Source organism: Bufo bufo, chromosome 3, assembly GCF_905171765.1.
Source record: "Bufo bufo chromosome 3, aBufBuf1.1, whole genome shotgun sequence".
NCBI lineage: Eukaryota > Metazoa > Chordata > Amphibia > Anura > Bufonidae > Bufo > Bufo bufo.
This window is the reverse complement of record NC_053391.1, coordinates 203,342,608-203,367,096: the sequence shown is the minus strand read 5'-3', so window position 1 is coordinate 203,367,096 and position 24,489 is coordinate 203,342,608.

Sequence of the window (24,489 nt, the reverse complement as noted above, 5' to 3'; positions counted from 1 at the left end):
AATGGGGCAATGTTTCCTCTGGCAGAAAGAGAGGACAAATTACGTTACTACCAGGAATCACTATGTATGCAGCTTTCCGCAGCTTACAGTGAGCTGTCAGCATGTCTAAAAGGAGGCCCCACTCCGTCCCCTGAAGAGTCAGACCAGATGTTCTTTCTTGCCCAGCCTCCATTGTCATCTCATAAAGGGTTTTCAGCACTGCTGGGGCTGTTGTGACACGCAAACGGACCAAGTTGTAATCCGTCAAGCCTGGCTGGATTCAGGAGGATTTTCACACTCCTCCGGCTGATTCTGATGAATATATCTAGCCTTGCTGGCTGTGCCCCATTTTACCACTGTGGCTGTCTTCCTGCCACTGCTGCGACTTGCCTACCATCCGTTCTGTATGGCTGCTGCTGCCGCCAACTCCATTAGGTCACTGGCTGACATCTATTGCCTCTGCTATTAATGCAAAGCATCTGCCACTACTACCACTACCACCAATACTATTAGCAGGCAGACCTTCTGCCTTGTATTTCCCATGCTATGCGCTTCTGTTGCAACTACTATTGCGGCTGCATGCCACTACATCCGTATTGTAACCTGTCCACATAGACACTGCACAGCTCCTAATTAAAAGTGAGAATTTTTTTAGGCCTGTTCCACAATTAGCCACTTTTTCTTCTGACAATCAATACTTGTGCGTGTAGTACGGGCAGGATTTCCAACCAAGGCATAATTTTTAACACTTGGTCATCCAAGCCACATTTTATATATTTTTTTTATCCCATAACACTCTGTGTTTTAAACATCATCTGCCCCCTATAACGGAACAATTTTTGGAAGCTTTGGAATATGAAAAAGCATAACACATGTGTTAGCGCAATGTGTTTTGAATGCGCTGTATGATCACCATCAAATGTGCATTTACCCACAGCTATTTATGTCATTGTCACTCAAACATCATTCACTATTGCTGTCATTGCGTTCCAGAGCTTGGGGGGCAGAGTAAGCAGGGGGTAGAAAAAGAAAAATTCATAGAAAAATAAACAAAAAGAGATAAAGTTTTCCAAAAATTCTGAGTCCTAGGAGGCTAGAGGGGGCTATTTACCAACTTTTGAAGCAGCTTTGCTTCCGGACTGAACTTTTTTAAAAGATTGGTGAACCAGACTCAAAATGAATCTCGAACAATTCATTCATCTCTAGAAACATGCTGGAAACTCCAGAAAAGGGCCATTCAGTCAATCATTAAGCTTAGCGGCAAATCACCTCAGCCAGTGACTGGCTGAGCAGGGCCTTTACTGGCATTGTAGTGTTTCATGATGGGACCAGAAACTGGAGAACAGTGCAGACTGGAACAGCCATGGAATGGAAACATCATTCTTTTAATTTGCATCCCTGTGTAAGCCATATATATATATATATAAAAAAAAAAGAGTACTGTTGACAACCCGTTTAAATTATTAGTATAATGTATCTTGAAACTCTCTTTTTCTGATACCTAGTTCCAAATCCCTTGCATAAACATAGTTTTAAACCCCTTCCCAAAATCCACTGTACAAACCAGATATCCGATCTTTAACTGTGGCCCCAGATCAAGAACTGAATGGGCACCATAGCCGACTGTTTACTGCTGTTTTTACAGCAGACCCCTAGAGCCAATGTTCATGATGGCCAATACCGATCATGGACTTTTAACCCCTCAGATGCAGTGGTCAATTGCGACCACAGCAGCTGAGAGATCTTTTCCCATAAATAAAGATCATAGGCATTGCCATATTCCAAAATGCCCAAACTATTAAAATCTATATATAAAGCTGAGTGTATGTACAGTGAGGAACAGAAGTATGTATTTGAACACCCTTGCGATTTTTCAAGTTCTCCCACTTAGAAATCATAGAGGAGTCTGAAATTCACATTGTAGGTGCATTCCACTCTGAGAGACAGAATAAAAATAAATAAAAAATCAGGAAATCACATTGTATGATTTTTAAAGAATTTATTTGTCTTACACTGCTGAACATAAGTATTTGAACACCTGAGAAAATCAGTGTTAATATTTAGTTACAGAAGCCTTTGTTTGCAATTACAGAGGTAAAATGTTGCCTGTAGTTCTTTGACCAGGTTTGCACACACTGCAACAAGGATTTTGGCCCACTCCTCCACATCGCTCTCCTCTAGATCTGTCAGGTTTCGGGGCTTTTGCTGAGTAACACAGAGTTTCAGCTCCTTCCAAAGATGTTCTATTGGATTTAGGTCTGGAGACTGGCTAGGGCTACTCCAGAACCTTGATGTGCTTCTTACGGAGCCACTCCTTGGTTATCCTGGCTGTGTGCTTCTGGTCGTTGTCATATTGGAAGATGGCAGCCACAACCGATCTTCAATGCTCTGACTAAGGGAAGGAGGTTGTTGCTTAAAATCTCACAATAAATGGCCTATTCATCCTCTCATTAATACAATGCGGTCGTCCTGTCCCCTTCACAGAAAAGCACCCCAAAGCATTATGTTACCACCCCCATGCTTCACAGTAGGGATGGTGTTCTTGGGATGCAACTCATCCTTCTTTTCCTCCAAACAAAAGTGAAGTTTAGATCAAAAAGTTTCTCTCCCATGCCTCCTCTGGATCATCCAGATAGTCATTGGCAAACTTCAGATGGGCCTGGACATGTGATGACTTGAGCAGGGGAACCTTCCGTGCAATGCATGATTGAAACCATGTCAGCGTAGTGTTCTACCGACAGTGACCTTTAAAACTGTGGTCCCAGCTCTCTTCATGTCATTGACCAGCTCTTCCCTTGTAGTTCTGGGCTGATTCCTCACCTTTCTTATAATCAGTGATACCCCATGAGGTGAGATCTTGCATGGTGTCCCAGTCTCAGGGAGACTGACAGTCGTCGTTAGCCTCTTCCATTTTCTAACAATTGCTCTACAGTTGATCTATTTTCACCAAGCTGCCCCGTAGCCCTTTGCAGCCTTGTGGAGGTCCACAATTTTGTCTCTTGGTGTCTTTTGTAGTAGTTGGCGTCTGACTGACTGTGGGGTGGACAGGTGTCTTTAAAGAGCTCAGACAGATGCTACTAAGTTAGATTAATGAATGGAGTAGAGGTGGACTTTTTAAGGTACAGTAACAGGTCTTGAGAGCCAGAATTCTTGCTGTTTCTCAGGTGTTCAAAAACTTACTGTATGTTCAGCAGTGTAAGACAAATAAATTCTTTAAGAATCATACAATGTGATTTCCAGATTTTTTTTTATTTTATTCTGTCTCTCAGGGTGGTTAATGCCCATACAATGTGAATTTCAGACCCCTCCATGATATCTAAGTGGGGAGAACTTGCAAAATCGCAGGGTGTTTCAAATACTTCTGTTCCTCACTGTATGTGTGTGTGTATATAAGTATGTCCGCTAAAGGAATACGCACCGTCATATTTACAATCACAAAATTTGGCACACAGGTACATCAGGTGTCCGGGTAGGTTTTTGACCAGGTCTCAACTCTCTCTAGCGCATACCGTTCCTGAGATATTCCCAAAAATGCATTAGCCAATAGAAGCCTGTTCACATGACCATTATCAGCCAACAGAAGCTCGCATGCCCTTAGTCTCCAGATACATACAGTTTTACAACCAGGTTTCCATAACAACCCAGCCATTTTTCTTCACTGCGTGCAGGTCAGCTTTAAAGGAAAGCTGTCACCAGATAATTGCTATTGAAGTAAAGCCATAGGTCTTATAGCACTTAGTACCTTATTTCCTAGATATCCTTTGTTCCAGCAATAGATGTTTTTTATCCTCTGAAAATTCCAGTTTTATTTTGTATGTAAATGAACCGGTAAGTTGCCCAGAGGGGCATCATTCTTGCAGGAGGGAGCCCAGCACGCCCCCTGTCGCAATGTGTCCACCCACCCCTCCTACATCACATTCAAGCCATAACTCTGCCACCCCTTTTTCCTAACTCTGCCCCTCTTTTTCCTGCTCCTAGCATGAGGACGGGCTTGTGCACTAGCACTAATGGCTTCATTTGCATACCAAATAAACTGGATTTTCAGAAGATAGAAAACATCTATTGCTGAAACAAAGGCACATCTAGAAATAAGGTACTAAGTGCTATAAGGCCATGGCTTTACTTCATAAATAAGGTACTATGTTCCTAATAGGCCATGGCTTTACTTCAATAGCAATTATCCTGGTGACAGATTTTCTTTAAAGGGGCAGGGCCGCTGTTGATGATACTATTAAAGGGTTTCTATCACTTCATATGACATAATTAGCTGGCAGACACTAGAGATCTGCTAGTGTCCTGCTCTGGCCAACCATCCTACTATAATTCACTTGTGGGGCAACGGTTTTGCTAAAAACTAACTTTTATAAATATGCTAATGAGCCTCTAGGTGCTATGTGGGCGTCATTAGCACCTAGAGGCTCCGTCTACCTTCATACACAGCGGCCCGCCAGCACGTCCCTCCAGCCCGCCCATGTCCTCCTCCGTGTGACGCAGCGGCCGAATTCTCGCGCATGCTCCGTGCGCGGCTGTATTCGGCGCATTAGAGATGTCTGAGCTCGGAGCGGTCAGACATTCAATGCGCATGCGCCGAATACAGCCGCGGCATGCGCATTGAATGTCTGACCGCTCCGAGCTCAGACATCTCTAATGCGCGAATACAGCCGCGCACGGCGCATGCGCGAGAATTCGGCCGCTGCTTCACACGGAGGAGGACTGCGTCACACGGAGGAGGACATGGGCGGGCTGGGAGGGACGTGCTGGGCGCCGCTGTGTATGAAGGTAGACGGAGCCTCTAGGTGCTAATGACGCCCACATAGCACCTAGAGGCTCATTAGCATATTTATAAAAGTTAGTTTTTTTAGCAAAACCGCTGCCCCACAAGCGATTATAGTAGGATGGTTGGCCAGAGCAGACACTAACGATCCGCTAGTGTCTGCCAGCTAATTATGTCATATGAAGTGATAGAAACCCTTTAAGGGCGTGGAGTGCTGTGGAGGTCACAGTTCAGGGAGCAGGTAGGGTGGCCATTCAGGCCACCCTCAAAAGACGGACTTAAAATCCCAACTTCCAGGTCCCGCGAAGCCACGCCCCGACCCGCTAAGGCCACGCACCATCTCACTCCGCAGCCGACCGGGATTGAAAAAATGAAGGTAAAATCAACTTATGTCAGCTGCAGGGGTGGGAAGGCAGCGTCATGCTCAGACAGAACAGTGCTGCTGTCTGAGAGTGAGCTGTTAAAAAAGGAAATCCCTGTGTCAGTCCAGGCCCTGTGCCTGGACGGAGGACGGGGAGTCTGAAAGCCGAACTATACGGCCTAAAACTAGACCTCTGGCCACCCTACGGGCAGGCTGCTGTGAGGTCGCAATTAAGGAACGGTCCGCTATGGACTTCAGTGTTAAGGGGCAGATTGCTGTAGAGGGCCAATGTTAAGGGGGCGGGGTGTTGTGGAAATCACTGTTAAGAGACGGGGTATTGTGGTGGTCACTAATAAAGGGGCAGACGATGTGGAGGTCACTGTTAAAGGGGAGGGTCGCTGTGGAGGTCACTGTTAACAGGTGTATCTGTAAAGAATAAATCAAGGCAACTGAACTTACTGTAGATTTCTGAAAACTTTTCACTCGTTCTTCCAACAAGCTTTCTCATTCTGAGATTCTCAGTATTGAGAAAGCTCGTTGGAAGAACGAGTGAAAACGTTTTCAAGAAATCTGCAGTAAGTCCAGTTGCCTTAATTTATTCTTTACAGATATACCATGACCTGGATAAATGAGAACCTTCACGAACACTGATATGGGTGCTATTCCCATCATAGACAATGGGGGCATATCGCTAGCATATGCTCCCGTCCCTTTGCCTGATAGGTGCGGGTCCCGTTCCCATGGTAACCACTCTTGGCCTGAGTGCCGAGCTGATCACTCAGCGCTCGGCTTATTGGAACTCAGGAGTCATGTGACGCTGGCCCCATCACACGACTATTTAAACAGGCAATCTGCTGGCCACTGATTGCCTGTTATTGAGGTCCTTCCTGCGATATACATACCTGTTTTTTTGTTCCTGCTTGGCTTCCTGATTTCCCGTCGGTCTCTCCCTTTGTCTGGCGTTCCTCCTGGTCTGGCTTCGGCTTCTCCTGACGATTCCTGCTTGCTCCTCCGGTACCTTATTGTTCTCTTTGGTTTTGACTCGGCTTGCTTGACTACTCTGTTGCATGTGTTGTCTGTCTTCCATGCACTTTCCCTAGCTAAGGGTTTGTCGACCAGTTTGTCCCTTGTCCGCTAGGACTTGCAAGGCAAGTAGGCAGGGACAGGGGTGCGGGTTGAGATCAGTGGTCACTTCCCCACCCCCTGTGTGTGTGACAGAATAACAGGCCCAAATTACCAATGTTACATGAATCCTTTGGTTATCTTGACGGAGCATGTTTCTAATTTGACTCAGATGGTTCAGGATTGGGGGAGAAACTTCATTTACATGAGTCAGGACTGAGTGCCTCTACCCCGCATTCATCTAGCTATCCTATAGAGCCTCAGATTAAACTTCCTGAACCATTTTCTGGTGACCATAAACAAGTTATTCAAAAAGAATTGTAAGCCCTATTTCAGATTATGCCCCTTGTCATACAGGTCTGAGAGCCAGCGCGTGGTCATAGTAATCTCCCATTTACAGGGGACCTTTGGCTTTTTCCCTGCCTTATGATGCGCGTTGTCTCAGTCCATCAAGGGGTTCTTTCAGGCCCTGGGAACCTTGTATGATGAACCAGACAGGGCCATGGTAGCTGAAACTGCTCTTAAGGCTTTGGTACAGGGAGATTCAACCTGCTGCACCCAGTTCAGACGATGGTGTGTTCCCTCTGGCTGGAATGAACCAGCCCTTAAAAGTCAATTCAGGTCTGGTTTTGTTTGAAATCTTAAAGACCTATTAGTGAACTACCAGCTTCCTGAGACTTAGAGGAGTCTATGACACTCGCTGTTCGACTTGACAGACGTATTAGGGAGAGACAGCAGGAACGTTTTGCTCTTTTCCCAGGAGGTCTGTCTATGAGCAGAGCCGATTTCTCTTCTGAGGAACCCTTGCAGGTTGGGATGACTCGTAGAGATCAGTGTCGCCGACAAGGGGCTTGTTTCTATTGTGGAGAGTCTGACCATTGGATAACCAGTGCTCCAAGAAACTCTCTTCTGGTACCAAGACGGGGGAGCTTAAGAACCAGGTGGTCAAGAGTAAGTTACTAGTATCTATTACTGTCTCCATGGGTACTAACAAATGTTCTGTAATGCTTTCATTGACTCTGGTTCTGCTGCCAACTTTATTGATCAGAAATTTTCATTAGGGTTGCGTATTCCCGATTTTGACACTACCTACTCCCATTCACATCATGGCTATCGATTCCACCTCCCTGGTGGGTGTTACTGTGAAGTATTCCACCCCTGAGATATCCTTGACTGTGGGGGTGTGTCACTCCGAAATATGCTCCCTGTTGGTTCTTGAAAACTTACCAGTAGAGGTAGTACTGGGACTGCCTTGGCTCCAGTTACATAATCCCATTATTGACTGGACCAAGGGGGAACTGGTGAAATGGGGGGTTGAATGCGGCTCGTGCTTGTCTGTGGTGCAAACGGGGGTCTCAGCAGAATCCGATACATTGCCTTTAGTCTTAAAGAAATAATGGATGTATTCTCCTCCTCGAACCCAGAGTCGCTACCCCGCCCATAGATCTTATGATTGCACCATTGAATTGGTAGAGGGTGCCAGGTTTCCAAGGGACACATCTATAATCTTAGTAGACCTGAACGCAAGCCATGGAGGATTATGTTAAAGAGAGTCTCAGTAAGGGACACATTAGGCCTTCTGTATCTCCTATGGGGGCAGGATTTTTCTTTGTCAAAAAGAAAGATGGAGGCCTCAGACCTTGTATCGATTATCTGGAGTTAAATAAATTACGATTAAGAATCAATACTCCCTCCCGTTGATTCTTGAGGGGCTTCCTGGTTCTCTAAAATTGATTTGAAGGGGGCATATAATTAATTCGAATTAAGGAGGGAGACGAGTGGAAGACAGCTTTCAATACTCCAGCTGACACTTTTGAATATCTGTAATGCCTTTTGGACTCAGCAATGCGCCAGCTGTGTTTCAAATTTTATGAATGATATTTTCAGAGAATTCTTGGGTAAATTCGTGATTGTCTGCCTTGATAATGTTTTGTTTTTTTCCCGGGATTCTGAAGTCATGTGTCTCATGTTAAACAAGTGTTGGAGGTTTTGAGGAAGAATCAATTGCTGCCAAACAGGATAAATGTGTTTTTGGGTAAAATTAATTTTGTTCTCGGGTATGTTCTCACTCCTCACACCTTTATACTGGATCCTAGCAAGGTATTAGCAAATATGGACTGAGTAAGGCCATCGTCCTTAAAGGCCTTACAACGTTTTTTAGGATTCGCTAATTATTATCATAGATTTATAAAGAATTTTTGGTAATTGCTAGACCCTTGACCGACCTCATCAAAAAAGAGGGCGGACCTGGATTAACTGGTCTGTTGAAGCTACTGAAGCATTTGAAACCTTTAAAAAAGGCTTTCAGTAGCACTCCTGTTTTGATTCAGCCGGGTCAATGAGAGACCTCTTCATTGTGGAGGTGGATTGCCTCCGAGGATGGAGTAGGGGCGGTCCTCTAACAGGTCCCTCTAGTATTATCAATTTAAGGCCTTGCGCCTTATTTTCCAGCAAATTTTCTCCAACCGAGAGAAATTATGACGTGGGGAATCGTGAATTGCTGGCCATTGAATGGGCGTTTGAGAGCGGAGGCATTTTCTTGAGGGGGCCTAAACATTATGTTTACCGTTGTAACTGATCACAAAAATTTGATGTTTCTTGAGTCCGCTAAGAGGTTGAATCCCATCAAGCCAGATGGGCATTGTTTTTTTACACGTTTTAATTTCTCATCACTTTCAGGCCAGGAAGTAAGAACGTGAAGGCAGATGCTCTATCTCTGAGGTTTCTGTGCGTTTCAGCCATCGACGCACCGCCTAAAACCATATTGCCCAGCTAATGTCTTTTTAGCAGCCGTGTCCAAGATCTTACATAGAAACATAGAATGTGTCGGGCAGATATGAACCATTTGGCCCATCTAGTCTGCCCAATATACTAAATACTATGAATAGCCCCGGCCCTATCTTATATAAAGGATGGCCTTATGCCTATCCTATGCATGCTTAAACTCCTTCACTGTATTTGCAGCTACCACTTCTGCAGCAAGGCTATTCCATGCATCCACTACTCTCTCAGGAAAGTAATACTTCCTGATATTACTTTTAAACCTTTGCCCCTCTAATTTAAAACTATGTCCTCTTGTAGCAGTTTTTTCTTCTGTTAAATATTCTCTCCTCTTTTACCTTGATGATTCCCTTTATGTATTTAAAAGTTTCTATCATATCCCCTCTGTCTCGTCTTTCTTCCAAGCTATACATGTTAAGGTCCTTTAATCTTTCTGGTAAGTTTTATCCTGCAATCCATGTACCAGTTTAGTAGCTCTTCTCTGAACTCTCTCCAAAGTAATCAATATCCTTCTGGAGATATGGGCTCCAGTACTGAGCACTATACTCCAAATGAGGCCTCACTAGTGCTCTGTAGAGCGGCATGAGCACCTCTTCTTTCTACTGGTAATTCCTCTCCCTATACACCCAAGCATTCTTCTAGCATTTCCTGCTGCTCTATGACAATGTCTGCCTACTCTTTAAGTATTCTGAAATAATGACCCCTAAATCCCTTTCCTCAGATACTGAGGTTAGGACTGTATGACAGATTTTATATTCTGCTCTTGGGTTTTACGCCCCCGGTGCATTATCTTGTACTTATCAACATTAAATTTTAGTTGCCAGATTTTTGACCATTCCTCTAGTTTTCCTAAATCCTTTTCCATTTGGTCATCCTCGTTTTTTTTATTTTCATAATTCCTAAATGCTATCTTTTTTGTTTTTAATGATTTTGGCCACTTTTGCTGAGTACCACAGTGGTCTCTTCCTTTTTTTGCTTTTACTGACAAACCTAATGCAATTTTCTGTTGCCTTCAATAGTGCCACTTTTTTAGTAGTCCCATTTCTCCTGGACTCCAATGAAATGGCTCTTATTAAGGCATCTTGCTGCAGTACCCACACCAACAGATAAGTTGTTTTGTTCCTGAACAATTCTGTCTCTGGCTGTTGGGTGAGTGTCATGATTCTGTTTTGTGTGAACATCCTGGTATCGAGGGTACTAAAGAGCTGGTATCTAGGTATTACTGGTGGCCCACCCTATTTAAAGTGATAAAAAAGTTATACACACCCCAAAATGGCAATGAATAAAAACAAGATTACCTGCAAAAAATGTGCCCTCGTATAAAAAAACATAATAATCAGCAATTATAATTAGATTTGAGCGGACACCTGGATGTTCGGGTTCGACGGGTTCGGCCGAACTTCAGGAAAAAGTTTGAGTTCGGGACCCGAACTTGACCGAACTTGACCCCGAAACCCGAACCCCATTGAAGTCAATGGGGACCCGAACTTTTGAGCACTAAAATGGTTGTAAAAATGTCATGGAAATGGCTAGAGGGCTGCAAATGGCATCAAAATGGTGGTTAAGAGCATGGCAAGTGCTCTGCAAACAAATGTGGATAGGGAAATGTCTTTAAATAACATAAAATAGATTAAAAAAATAAAAATAAAATCTTGATCTAGGAGGAAGAGGTTCATATGGGAGTAGGAGGATGTGGAGGCGGTGGAGGCGGTGGATGTGGCGATGTAGGTGGAAGCTGTGGTGGAGGAGGAGGATTAGGGTACACCCCAAAACATTGGGAAATATAACCTGTGATAAAACACGGCAGTCGTGCTAAACACACGCTCAGTACAATACACTGGCTGCAGGGCAGGCCAGCATCTCCAAGGGGTAAAGGGCAAGCTCAGGCCATGTGCCAAATTTGGAGACCCAGAAGTTGCATGGCTGAACGCTGTCAGTCAGTTCGTGTAGGCATGTGCACACTAACTGCCCCACCATGTCGCACGTCCCCGTGATGTTCACGATCCAATTTGATATCTGCTCTAACAACTTCGATGTTCTTTTATGCGCCTACCATGGTGATCACGGGTGGCGGGAATCAGGGTTCCAGGCCAGAGAGGGAGCGAGAGAAAGAGAGACCACATCCAGGGAGGATTATTTTTTTTTAAATTTAAAATTATAGAGTTGAAATATGGGAGAAATTATTAAAGCATAAAAGTGTGACAACTTTTCAAAGTTTAAGCATTGAATGAAAGGATGTGGCCGCATTAATTACTGAATAATTTATTAAATTTTATCCCTGTCACCTATGCATAGCAGGTGTTTATTCACGTCTAAAATTGTATAATGTCAACCCAAGAATGTAACAGAAAAATTATTGAAATTTATTAAGCTGACTAGGTAGAGCAGGGTATTTACACCCAAAAATTGGTGAATTTCACCAAAAAATGTAACTGACAATTATTATTTTTTAAACCTGTCTACTATGTATAGCAGTGGTACATCACACTCAAATATTGGTGAATTTCACCGGAAAAATGTAAAACTGACAATTTTTTTTTTTAACCTGTCTACTAGGTATAACAGTAGTACTATACACACCAAAATTGGTGAATTTCACCCGAAAATGTAAATGACAATTTTTTATTTTTTTTTAAACCTGTCTACTTGGTATAGAAGTGGTACTATACACCCAAAAATTGCTTGAATTTCACCAGAAAATGTAACTGACAAAGTAGTGAAATGATATAAAATAAAATACGTACAAATAAATAAATATGGATTTATGAGGTGGAGTTCCATATGGAGTAGGAGTTTGAGGAGGCTGTGGACGTACTGGTGTAGGTGGAATCGGCATGGAGGAGGATGAGGTAGCCAACACAGGTTTTTGGTTTAAATATTTTTTTATTTTTTATAGGGTACACTCTAAAAGAGTGTAAAATATCCAAAATACAAGAATGAGCAGTTGCGCTGCAGTATAACAATGGCTGGTTAGTGCCGGTATACATGTCTATTCTGCACAAGGTACGGACAAGTCCTGAGGGATCCATGCCTGGTTCATTTTAATGAATGTGAGCTTGTCCACATTGGCTGTGGACAGGCAGCTGCGCTTGTATGTGATGACGCTCCCTGCCGTGCTAAACACACTTTCAGATAATACACTGGCTGCAGGGCAGGCCAGCACCTCCAATTAGCACAAGTAGAATGTGGGCAACTCGGCGGTCGTTGCGGAGACACTGCAGAATGTAATCGCTCATGTGTGCCAGGCTGCCCAGAGGCAACGAAAAGCTGTCCTCTGTGGGAGGTGTATCGTCTGTGTCCTCTGTATTCCCCCAGCCACGCACCAGTGATGGCCATGAGCTGGTCTGGGTGCCACCATACTGTGAACATGGTTCCTCCTCCTCCATCTCCTCATCCTCATCCTCCACCTCGTCATCCTCCAGAACTGTGCCCTGGCTGGACAATTGTGTACCTTGGGTTTGTGGGTGCAGGAACCCACCCTCGGAGACACTTGGAATAACTGGCCGGAAACCTACCGAAATGATCCTTCTTCCTCCTCCTCCTGTGCCACATCCTCTTCCATCATCGCCAGGAGGGTATTTTCAAGGAGGCATAGAAGTGGTAAAGTAACACTGAGAACGGCGTTATCGCACTGGCCATGTTGGTGGAGTACTCGAAACAGTGCAACAAGTAACACAGGTCTCGCATGGAGGCCCAGTCATTGGTGGTGAAGTGCTGCTGTTCCGCCGAGCGACTCACCCGTGCATGCTGCAGCTGAAACTCCGCTATCGCCTGCTGCTGCTCGCACAGTCTGGCCAGCATGTGCAAGGTGGAGTTCCACCTTGTGGGCAAGTCGCATAGGAGGTGGTAAGCGGGAAGGCGGAAGTTACGCTGCAGCGATGACAAGCGAGCAGCAGCAGACTGAGAACGCCGAAAGTGCGCACAGACGGCCTGCACTTTATGCAGCAGCTCTGACATATCGGGGTAATTTTTAAGGAATCTCTGCACCACCAAATTCAGCACATGCGCCAGGCAAGGGATGTGCGTCAAACCGGCTAGTCCCAGAGCTGCTACGAGATTTCGCCCATTATAGCACACCACCAGGCCGGGCTTGAGGCTCACTGGCACAAACCATTCTTCGGTCTGTTGTTCAAAGGCCCGTCCACAGCTCCTGCGCGGTGTGGGGTTTGTCCCTCAAACAGATAAGTTTAAAAACTGCCTGCTGTCGTTTACCCCTGGCTGTGCTGAAGTTGGTGGTGAAGGTGTTACGCTGACCGGATGAGGAGCTGGTAAAGGATGAGGAAGCAGAGTAGGAGGAGGAAGCAACAGGAGGCAAACTGAAGCGCCCTGCAATCCTCGGTGGTGGAAGGACATGCACCAAAGTTCTCTCCGCCTCAGGCCCAGCTGCCACTGCAATTACCCAGTGTGCTGTTATGAAGCTATAACGTCCCTGACCGTGCTTACTGGTCCACGTATCCGTAGTGAGGTGCACCTTGCCACAGATGGCATTGCGCAGTGCACACCTGAAATTTAGAAATGCTGGCATTGAGGGCTAGGGATTGCGGGTGGGTAAGGGGGTACTTCCTCTTCCTCTCCAGCGTTTGGGAGATGGAGAGCTGAACGCTTCCTTGGGACATTGTGGAGATGCTTGGTGACCCAGGTGCTGGTGTTGCTGGCAGATCCTCTGTTTGCGGGATGGCAGGTGGCACTGTCCCTCCAGAGGTGGATGAAGAGGCCGAGACTGCAGCAGAAGAGGAAGCAGGAGGAGCAAGAGACCTTTCTTGGTTTTTGAGGTGTCCACTCCACTGCAGCTCGTGCTTTGCACTTAAATGCCTGGTCATGCAGGTTGTGCTCAGGTTGAGAACTTTTATGCCTCGCTTCAGGCTCTGATTGCACAGCGTGCAAACCACTCGTGTCTTGTCGTCAGCACATTGTCTGCCACGCCAGGGAACTCATTGGAGCTGGCTTTTGTGTGCTCGGTCACTTGCTGCGGTGAGTAATCAAAAAGCAGGAGAGACTGCTGCATGACTTGGGGCTCAGACTGCTTGGCTGATTTGCAAGGGGGTGAGGTGAAAGACTGATGGACATCAGCTGCAGGTGCCAACTGTGGTCTTTCAGCAGGAGACTGGGTGGGAGACAATGTGAATGAACTGGATTCCCTGTCCAGCAACCGAATCTGCTATCGCCTGTACTTGTTCAGGCCTCACCATTCGTAGAGCTGCATTAGGCCCGACCAAATACTGCTGCAGGTTCTGTCACTACTCGCATCTGAGACAGGTTTTCACTTGTGCGTGTAGCTGGCACAGATCGACCTTGTCCTCTCCTGAACAGGAGCTCCACCAGCAGCACCACAACCTGGGCCACGTCCCTTATTTGACGCTCTCCTCTTATATCTCGAATTTAGGATCTTGCCCTAAATGGGTGTTTAATTAATAGTAGAATAGAACGACAGTATGTAAAGGGTGTATCTCACACGGGCTGACCCACAGTAGGCCTCAACTAAAGATTTGTTTGCCCAAAATGGCTGTATTTCAACTGCCTGAATCAAACCCTGTATGTAAAGGGTGTATCTCACACAGCCTGAACAGTGTAGGCCTGAATTAAAGATTTCTTCGTCCAAAATGGCTGTATTTCAAATGCCTGAATTAAACCCCTGTATGTAAAGGGTGTATCTCACACGGCCTGAACCACTGTAGGCCTGAATTAAAGATTTCTTTGCCCAAAATGTCTGTATTTCAAATGCAGAGAAGTGAAGAAAAATTCAGACCATTCTCGGTGGCGCTGGTGCAGTAAGGACTCGATACTCAAAAGGTACCAATCAAGGTACTCTTTTTATTAAAGTTGGTCTACGCGTTTCGGGGGCAGAACATCCCCCTTCCTCAGGACAATAAAACGTATTACCTTACACATCTGCACCACCTTGTTTTAAGGAACCTTTTTGGACATCTGATTGCTGGGTACATGCATGAATAAATTATTATTAAAATATTGACTGTAGATAGGCTCTATTATATTTTATAGGTTTGCAAAAAAAAATATGCATAATTAATTTTACCATCTATCATTAGAATGATTTAAGATTACCTTCTTACCTAATTTTCCCCTTCTGCTTATAATAAATAGTGATGAGCGGCATAGGCAATATTCGAATTTGAAGCTTTAATTGCAAGGATTAGTGTGCATATGAAGGTTTATTCTGCCAGAATATGCTCCATGAAGTGGTTGTCAAGATAAATCATCAACATGTGATTGGTGGGGATCTAACATTTAGCACCAGTTACCAACTATTATTGATGACCTATCCTGTGGTGCTTTACTTTGAAGTGCAATCTGCTCTCTGCATTGAATTGCTTTACATCCCCTCCTCTATGCTATAATTGGTAGCTGTAGTGTCTCCTGGTTGGATGCCACAGCCACGACTCATAGCCTAGGGAGGAGCTGTGATGTAGCTCAATGCAGAGAGCAATTCACATTGCTCAGCCTCCAGTGCACTTAAGAAGTAGAATCTGGCAGAATAAAAGTTCATATTCAAATTACTTCTGATGAAAAAAGTTCCACAAAAGATATGTTTTAACCTTTTTCTCGCCAAATTCCCAGTTTGTGCTGTCAGCTGCTTATCATGGTCAAAACTGCAGACATAGTCTCTTAAGGCATGCTGAAATTAAGTAAGGTTATACTGCATACTCATTATAGTCATATTTTGTTCATATTAATCAATTTCAAACTACTAGTATTTTGTCCACAAAGTTAAAGAGGATATCCCAACTGGATCATTGTGGGCATAAGATATGCCATCATTGTCAAATAGGTGCAGGTCCCATCTCTGGCACAAAATCCTATCACTAGAATAAGGCCCATGAAGTGAGCAGAGAATAGTTACACATGCTCAGTCACCCTATGTTCACTGCTATGGGAGTTTCGAAAATAGCCAAGCACTGGCTCAGCTTATTTCAAGCAGTCTCATAGTAGTGGATGTACAGGTGACCCATGATTGTGCAGTGCATTCTCCATTCACCTTTATGGGACTTCCAAAAACAGTCATGCACACTAACTTGGCTATTTTCTGAACCCCCATAACGATGAATGGAGAGCTCCTTCACTTCGGGGACCCCATTCTGAAGATAGGAATTGGACCTGCACCTTTCTGACATTGATGGAATATGCTAGCGATATGCCATTAATGTCCCAATTGGCACAACCCATTTAAATATCTGTTGATAGACAATTCTAGAAACTATGAGGAAGATTTATCAAGACCAGCCCTTTCTGCGCTGCTGGAGGATGCACCTAAGTTATGACAAAGCTCGTTTGCACCAGAAAACTGGTAAAAATGAAGATAAATTTGTCGCACCTGCTGGACTTGCCCTTCCCCACCCTCACATCGCCCACTTTTGGAAAAGTGGTGAGTGTGGCGTAAAAATGCCACTTGTGACAATATCTTGTCCCATGGTATCTTGCCCCTTATCTCGTAGCCTAGCGCCGCCCCACTGCTAATTATGCACTTCTCTCATCGCCGATGGTGCGCCGTAATCTCGCGCGTGCACCCTAAATCCACTGGTCAGCGCCTGCGGGCGAAGTGCGCAGACAGCTGGTGCATGCACGCTTCGCTGAGGCTGCTGCCAGGACACCGCGCGGGCGCTGACCAGACTAGTGGATTTAGGGCGCATGCGCGAGATTACGGCGCACCATCGGCGATGAGAGGAGTGCATAATTAGCAGTGGGGCGGCGCTGGGCTACGAGATAAGGGGCGCGGCTGGACACAAACGGCCAGAGGGACAGCCCCTTGGGCACGCTAGTAAGGTAATTAGCATATTAATAAAACCGATTTTTATCCAAAATGAAAGGACAGGTGGGGGTAAAACTAGTATATTTTTAATTAGATAATGGAGGCTGAGAGGATGATATGAACAGCTCCATATCAAAAATCTTGATGACAGAATCCCTTTAAGTTCAGGCGCAGGGATGCTATATTCAAAAGCATCACTTCTAAAAACTGTCAAAACACATGGCAGCTTACTATGTATTCAAATCTATAGAAAAGGCTTGCTATGGTACATAAATTCTATTTATTACAACTAAGCATTAATAGTACAAAGAACCATTAACTTATTAATGAGTATTACTATGTAAGCCTTCTGAATTTTAAACACTGACCCCTCTGTGCCTTGTTGACCTCCCATAACTTTGAAAAATGGAATCCAATGACGTTAATAAATGGTCAGCCAGACAATTATACTCATTAAATGATACAAACAAGGAGAACTGCATCTAAACTATTTTCTTCTGTAATTACATGACCACTCAGCTTTTTTTTCCTGGAAGAAAGGCCAAGCAGTAAGATGCACACGAGCAAGAAAGGTAAATAGAAGCAAATGGACATTTCTGATGCCCTGCAATTTAATCAAAGTGTACATCTAAAGCCATTATCCACTCCATGTGGCCTGCTCTGCTTTTACACGCACATTTAATTTGTAAATATTGCTTTAACATTTTGCTGTTTATGGGAATTTAAATGGAACAGCACTTAAGCACTTCTTTTCTGGGCGCAATGACATCATCTCTATATTAACCCATGCCTGATCATCAGAGGTACTAAAAAAAAGCACTCAAAACAAAGACAAAAACTACTAAATCAACATATAATTACATATATTGTGTCCTTCCTGTGGATATAGTATATACACAGTCAAGTCATATTATTATGGCCACTTCCTACTTTCGACATCGGCAGCACTTAGCTCATGAGGGAAGTCATGTGCTGTGAGCTGGCTTGGTGGGTATATGAGGCGTGCAATAGGTTTTCTGCACATATATTCCTTTTTTCTGTTATGGGTAAAAAGGGCGGTTTTTCAGACTTGCAAAAAGGGATGAATGTTGGCTTTTGGGCCAAGAGTGAAACGGCACAGTTTGTGAACTGTTTGCCTGCTGCTGTGGTAAAAAGTACATTGTGATTGGTTAAACAGCAACATTGCAAATAAGCAATATGGAAACTGTGGAGCACCACATGCTATTGAGATATGAATGTCGCTACGCAGGTGAAAGAGGGGGCACCAACATGTTACAGTGGAGCAGCTTACTGCAAAAATAAATCAAGGGTCTACCAGACGTGTGTGTAAAACAATATGTAACAGTCCTACAGGCTCACCTGAGTCAGAGGACCGCTGGCTGGAGGTAGGAGTGGAGCCCAGTGGCAAGGACCGCAGGCAGGTAGTAGGTGCAGGAAGTCTGGCAGAAGCGTAGTCGGTAGGCAGGCGGTGGGTCAGGGCAGGCGGCAGTAAGCGTAGTCAGACAATCCGGATGGCAACGGTGGTAGCAGTTCAGTAGGTAGGGACAAGCAGAAGAGTAGTCGGTAGGCAATTCCTGGTCAGCAGTGGACTTTCAATAGTAACAAGAGCAGCAGATGAGGAGACGCTTGATCAAGGCTCAGGAGCTCAATAATCAGCAAACTGGAGTGCAAGGGGCTGGACTTATATAGGGAAGTACCAGGTGTGGGGAATCAAGGGTAATGAGCAAGGCTTGGCAAGACTGAGGTTAACTAATAGGCTTCAGGGAGGAATGTCCAGAGAGGACGGTAGCCTAGTAAGCAGGGCTACCGCCTGGGATGTGGCTGGTCACGGGTTCGAATCCCGACAGTACTCCCCCCCTTCCAAGGTGACCTCCGGGCACCGCAGGGGCAGGCTTACCGGGGTGCCGTTGGTGTAACTCTTTTACCAGTCTGGGGCGTGGACATTTTCTTCTCGCTCCCAGGAGTTATCCTCAGGAGGGTAACCCTCCCACCCAATTAGGTATTGTAGTCTTCCCCGGTGGATCCTGGAGTCGAGAATCTTTGCGACAACATATTCTTCTTCACCCTGTACCCTCACGGGTGGTGGAGGGGGAGAGTGGCGGCCTGTGAAGGTGTTCTCCACGTATGGCTTGAGGAGAGAGCAATGGAAGACAGGGTGCACCCTAATGGAGTCCGGAAGGTCAAGACGGAAAGTGACCTCGTTGATTTGTGTGGTGATCCGGAACGGACCCATGTATCTTTGGGCAAATTTTTTGGAGGGGACCTTTAATCTGAGGTTCCTGGTGGACAGCCACACCTTGTCTCCCACATGGAAGCCCGGGGTGGGTTTGCGACGTCTGTCTGCTCCCTGTTTAAAGTGCCTCTGGGCAAGCTGGAGGTTGTCTATAATGTTCTTTTGTGCCTCCTGTAGGGTTGTTAGGCGTTCGGCCACTGCTGGGAGGGTGGAGGCGACGGGTAGGTGGGGAATGAACACCGGGTGCGAGCCTGTGTTAGCAAAGAAGGGGCTGTGCTTGGTTGAGCTGTGCTCAGCATTGTTGTAGGCGAACTCGGCCGTGGGGAGATGATCCAGCCAGTCATCCTGCAGGTGGGAGCTGAAACAGCGTAGGTATTGCTCTAGGGTCTGATTAGTTCTCTCCGTCTGCCCGTTTGACTGAGGGTGGAAAGCAGAGGACAGGTTCACTTTAACCCCGAGCGCCAGGCAGAAGTTCTTCCAGAACTTTGAGGCAAATTGTACGCCTCGGTCGGAGACCACGTCGTCCGGGATCTCATGCAGCCTGAAGACCTCTCTGAGAATAAGATCGGCCGTCTGTTTGGCTGTGGGTAGGCCTTTGTAGGGGATGAAATGGGCCATCTTGGTGAGACGGTCGACCACGACCAGGATGGTGTTCATCCCTTTTGAAGGAGGAAGGTCTACCACAAAGTCCATGGAGATCGAGCCCCAGGGGCGGGAGGGAATCGGGAGGGGTTGTAACAGACCCACGGGAGAGGAACGAGGAGTCTTATTGCGGGCACAGAGGAGATGTACCTCTTGATGTCCTCCTTGTATGTTGGCCACCAGAAGGAGCGGGAGAGAAGCTCCTGGGTCTTTCTTGTGCCAAAATGACCGGCCACCTTGGAGTCATGGTTGAGTTTGAGCACTTCGAGCCGTGCGATTTCTGGTACATATAGTTGTAGGTCCTGATGAAACCAATGACCGTTCCTAAACGTAAGGCTGACATTGCCTGTGGGGTGGGAGAGGAAGGGGTCATTTTCATATCCTTCTTTGATTGTGCCCAGGAGTTCTTTAGAGTAGGTGGCCCCTACGACCCTTCTCTCGGGTAAGATGTTATTTTGGCCCTTGTTACTCTGTGAGGGCTCGGAAAACATTCTGGAGAGGGCGTCAGCCTTGCCGTTTTTTGATCCAGGGCGATAGGTGATGAGATAGTTGAAGCGGGAAAAGAATAGGCTCCATCTGGCCTGTCTGGCTGAGAGTCTCTTAGCGCTGCGGATGAACTCGAGGTTCTTGTGGTCAGTTAGTACGATTATGGGGTTGGTGGCTCCCTCCAGCAGGTGTCTCCACTCGGAGAAGGCATGCTTGATCGCCAGTAGTTCTTTGTTCCCGATGTCATAGTTCTTCTCGGAGGGGGACATCTGGCGGGAGAAATATGCGCACGGGTGTAATAGCATCCTCTCCCCTGTCCGTTGTGACAAAACTGCCCCCACCGCAGAGTCTGATGCATCCACTTCGACTGTAAATGGGAGCTCGGGGTTCGGGTGGATTAGGATTGGGGCAGAAGTGAAGAGGAGTTTCAACTTGGTGAAGGCCTCCTGGGCCTCGGGTGTCCAGGAGAAGGGGACTGCCTTCTTGGTGAGTTGGGTGATTGGTGCTATGACCTTGGAGAAGTTCCGGATAAACTTCCGATAGAAGTTGGCGAAGCCAATGAATCTTTGTATCTCCTTCTCGTTTTTCGGAACGGGCCAGTTCATCACAGCTTGGACCTTCCCCGGGTCCATACTTAGGCCCTCTGGGGAGATGATGTATCCGAGGAACTGAGTGGTGGTTCGCTCAAACTCGCATTTCTCTAGCTTGATATAGAGAGAGTTCTGTCTGAGTCTCTGCAGTACCCTGCGGACGTGTTCGCGGTGCTGCTCGAGGTCTTCAGAGAAGATCAAGATGTCGTCCAGGTAAACGACTACAAACAGATCCAGCATGTCCCTGAGGACGTCGTTAATGAAGTGCTGGAAGGTGGCGGGAGCATTGCAGAGTCCGAAAGGCATGACCAGGTACTCGAAATGACCATAACGTGTCCGGAAGGCGGTCTTCCATTCGTCCCCAGGGCGGATTCGGACGAGGTTGTAGGCCCCTCGAAGGTCGAGTTTGGTGAAGATCTTCGCTTCCCGGAGTCTCTCAAGGAGTTCGGAAATCAGTGGGAGCGGGTACCGGTTTTTTACGGTTATGTCATTAAGCTTTCTGTAGTCTATGCAGGGACGCAGGGAGGAGTCTTTTTTCTCTACGAAGAAAAAGGGGGCTCCCGCGGGGGAGGTGGAGGGCCGGATGAACCCCTTCCTCAGGTCCTCGTCCAGGTACTCTTTTAGAGCCTTGAGTTCAGGCTCTGAGAGGGAGTAGATACTGCCAAAGGGTATTTCGGCCCCGGGCAACAGTTCTATAGGGCAGTCGTAGGGTCGGTGTGGTGGCAGCTTGTCTGCGTTTTTCTTGTCGCAGACATCCTGGAACTCTTGGTATTGAGGGGGTAGCAGATCCTTGACGGATAGTTTAGAGATGGTGGTGTCTTCGGGTGGAAGGACGGGTTTGTGGGAGCAATTTAGCGTGCAGAACTCGGATGGGAATCGTATGCAGCGGGTTTCCCAGTCCACCAAGGGGTTGTGGGTGGCCAACCATGGGATGCCCAAGATCACTGGGAACTTCGGGGAAGCGATCAGAGAGAAGTGGATCTTTTCACGGTGATCTGGTTCTATGAGGAGTTGTAGTTCGGTGGTCTCGTGAGTGGCCGGCCCCGAGGAGAGTGGGGATCCGTCGACGGTTTCCAGGTCAACGGGGGCTGCCTTGATTGTCCGTGGAATGTTCTTTTCGCGGGCGAAGGTTAGGTCCATGAAGTTGCCTCCCGCCCCGGAGTCTAACATCGCTGAACAGGGGAGTTGTCGCCCCTCAATGTCGATGAGGATCGGGATGATGAAGTGGGATCCATGAGCCGCCGTGTTGTTATTTTCAGGGGCTGCTGGCGGGGTTGGAGTTTGTGGTTGCTCCTTTAGCTCCGTGACGGCAATAGTCTTTCGGATCTTTTGAGGACATTTGATGGCAAAATGACCCGGCTCCCCACAGTAGAGGCAGAGGTTTTCGGCCAGCCTTCTCTCCTTCTCAGCTGTGGATAGAGACCTACGTAGAGCGTCGACCTGCATAGGTTCAGGTACTGACTGGGGGTCGCGCTGGGCGGTGGAAGAGAAGGAGTAAGTGGGTCTGTGGTCCGAGGACCAGAGTCTTTCTTTCTTCCTCTCGGAGAGTCTTTGATCTATCCGGATGCATAACTGAATGAAGTCATCCAGATCGTCCGGGGCCTCAACTCTGGCGAGTTCGTCCTTTATTAATTCTGACAGGCCTCGCCGGAATTGGCTTCTCTGTGCCGCTGGGTTCCAGGTGGTGTCCGTGACCCAACGGCGAAACTCGGCGGTGTATTCGGCGACGGAGCGTCTCCCTTGCCGCAGACCATGTAGTCGCGCCTCGGCTGTCGCACAGCGGTTGGGGTCATCGAAGACTTGGCTCATGGCGGTGATGAAGTTGTTTAGGTTGTCCAGGAGCTGACTGTTAGTCTCCACGTATGGTGATGCCCATTCTAATGCTTCATCCGTCAGGAGATTGACCACGAATAGCACCTTCTTTTTCTCGGTGGTGAAGGGGGCCGGGTACATCTGAAAATAGATGCGGCATTGGTTTAGAAACCCCGATACTGGCGTCTGTCGCCGCTGAATCTTGATGGGAGTGGCATGCGGGTGTCTGCGGGCGCGCCGCGGACGTCCAGGAGTTGCCTCTGTAGTTCAATAATCTCCCTCTGTTGGCTTTGGACTACGCCTTGGAGCTGGGCAAATTTCTCCTGATATGTTGTACCAAATTCTTGAAGTTCGGAGACCTGCTTACGCAGAGTGGCCATTGCGGACTCCATAGTTTTGGCTGATTATTCTGTAACAGTCCTACAGGCTCACCTGAGTCAGAGGACCGCTGGCTGGAGGTAGGAGTGGAGCCCAGTGGCAAGGACCGCAGGCAGGTAGTAGGTGCAGTAAGTCTGGCAGAAGCGTAGTCGGTAGGCAGGCGGTGGGTCAGGGCAGGCGGCAGTAAGCGTAGTCAGACAATCCGGATGGCAACGGTGGTAGCAGTTCAGTAGGTAGGGACAAGCAGAAGAGTAGTCGGTAGGCAATTCCTGGTCAGCAGTGGACTTTCAATAGTAACAAGAGCAGCAGATGAGGAGACGCTTGATCAAGGCTCAGGAGCTCAATAATCAGCAAACTGGAGTGCAAGGGGCTGGACTTATATAGGGAAGCACCAGGTGTGGGGAATCAAGGGTAATGAGCAAGGCTTGGCAAGACTGAGGTTAACTAATAGGCTTCAGGGAGGAATGTCCAGAGAGGACGGTAGCCTAGTAAGCAGGGCTACCGCCTGGGATGTGGCTGGTCACGGGTTCGAATCCCGACACAATAATTTAGGGAAAGCTACTGCGAATGAAGCTCCGAAGCAGACGGATGGTCACTGAACCTCTGCTAACAAAGTTGCATCAGCAGAAAAGAATCATCAGAATTGGACCTCCACTGATCGACAAAGATTTGCCTTCTCCAATGAGTTACATTTTATGCTTCATTGAAAGAATCAACGTTGATGTGTCAGTCGAGAAACCTCAGAGAAAATATCCCTTGTTTCATGGGTAAAATGGGCAATTTATCAGAGTTGCAAAAAGAGATGTTTATTGGCTTTTGGGCCAAGAGTGGCAGATTTCTGAAACTGCACAGTTTGTGAACTGCCACCATTGCTGGAAGAACGCAAGCTGGTGGTGGCAGTGTTGTTGTCTGGGGAATGCCTTCATGGCATTTTTTTGGGCCCACTCATTATTGTGGAGGGAACTATGATTTGGGTGTGAATGAGTGCAGATCATGTACACCCATACATGACTTCCCTGGGGCTAGTGGGATCTTCCAGCAAGACAATGTGACATGATACACAGCTAGAAATGTTCAACATTGGTTGGAAGAGCATGACTAAAACTTCCAAGTATTTTCCTAGTTCCCTATTTCCCAGGTGTGAACCTAACTGTGCATCGGGGGAACCACCTTCATCATTGTGTTTTTTTTTTATGAATCCTCTCCCATGAACTTTCCAGTATCTGTGGGATGCACTGCATTCAGTGGGCTACCAGATACCTGTGACATCCTAACAAGACCTACATAATTGATTCAAACCCAGCTCATCTAGCTACAGTCTGTGCTGAACACAGTGGTTTATTAGACAATGGTCATACTATTGTGACTCCATTGTGTATGTACAAGACTATTACCATATGTTTTGAGTTTCAGTTTCCATGCATTGCTACTAATCCATATTTCATCTCTGTGATTATTAATAATAGTAAAAGCAGTAATGATAGTATTAGTAAAGCTGAAGTAAAGAGATTGCCTTAGTGTTTAATACTGATGACCTATCCTCAGGATAGATCACCAGTAGGGATG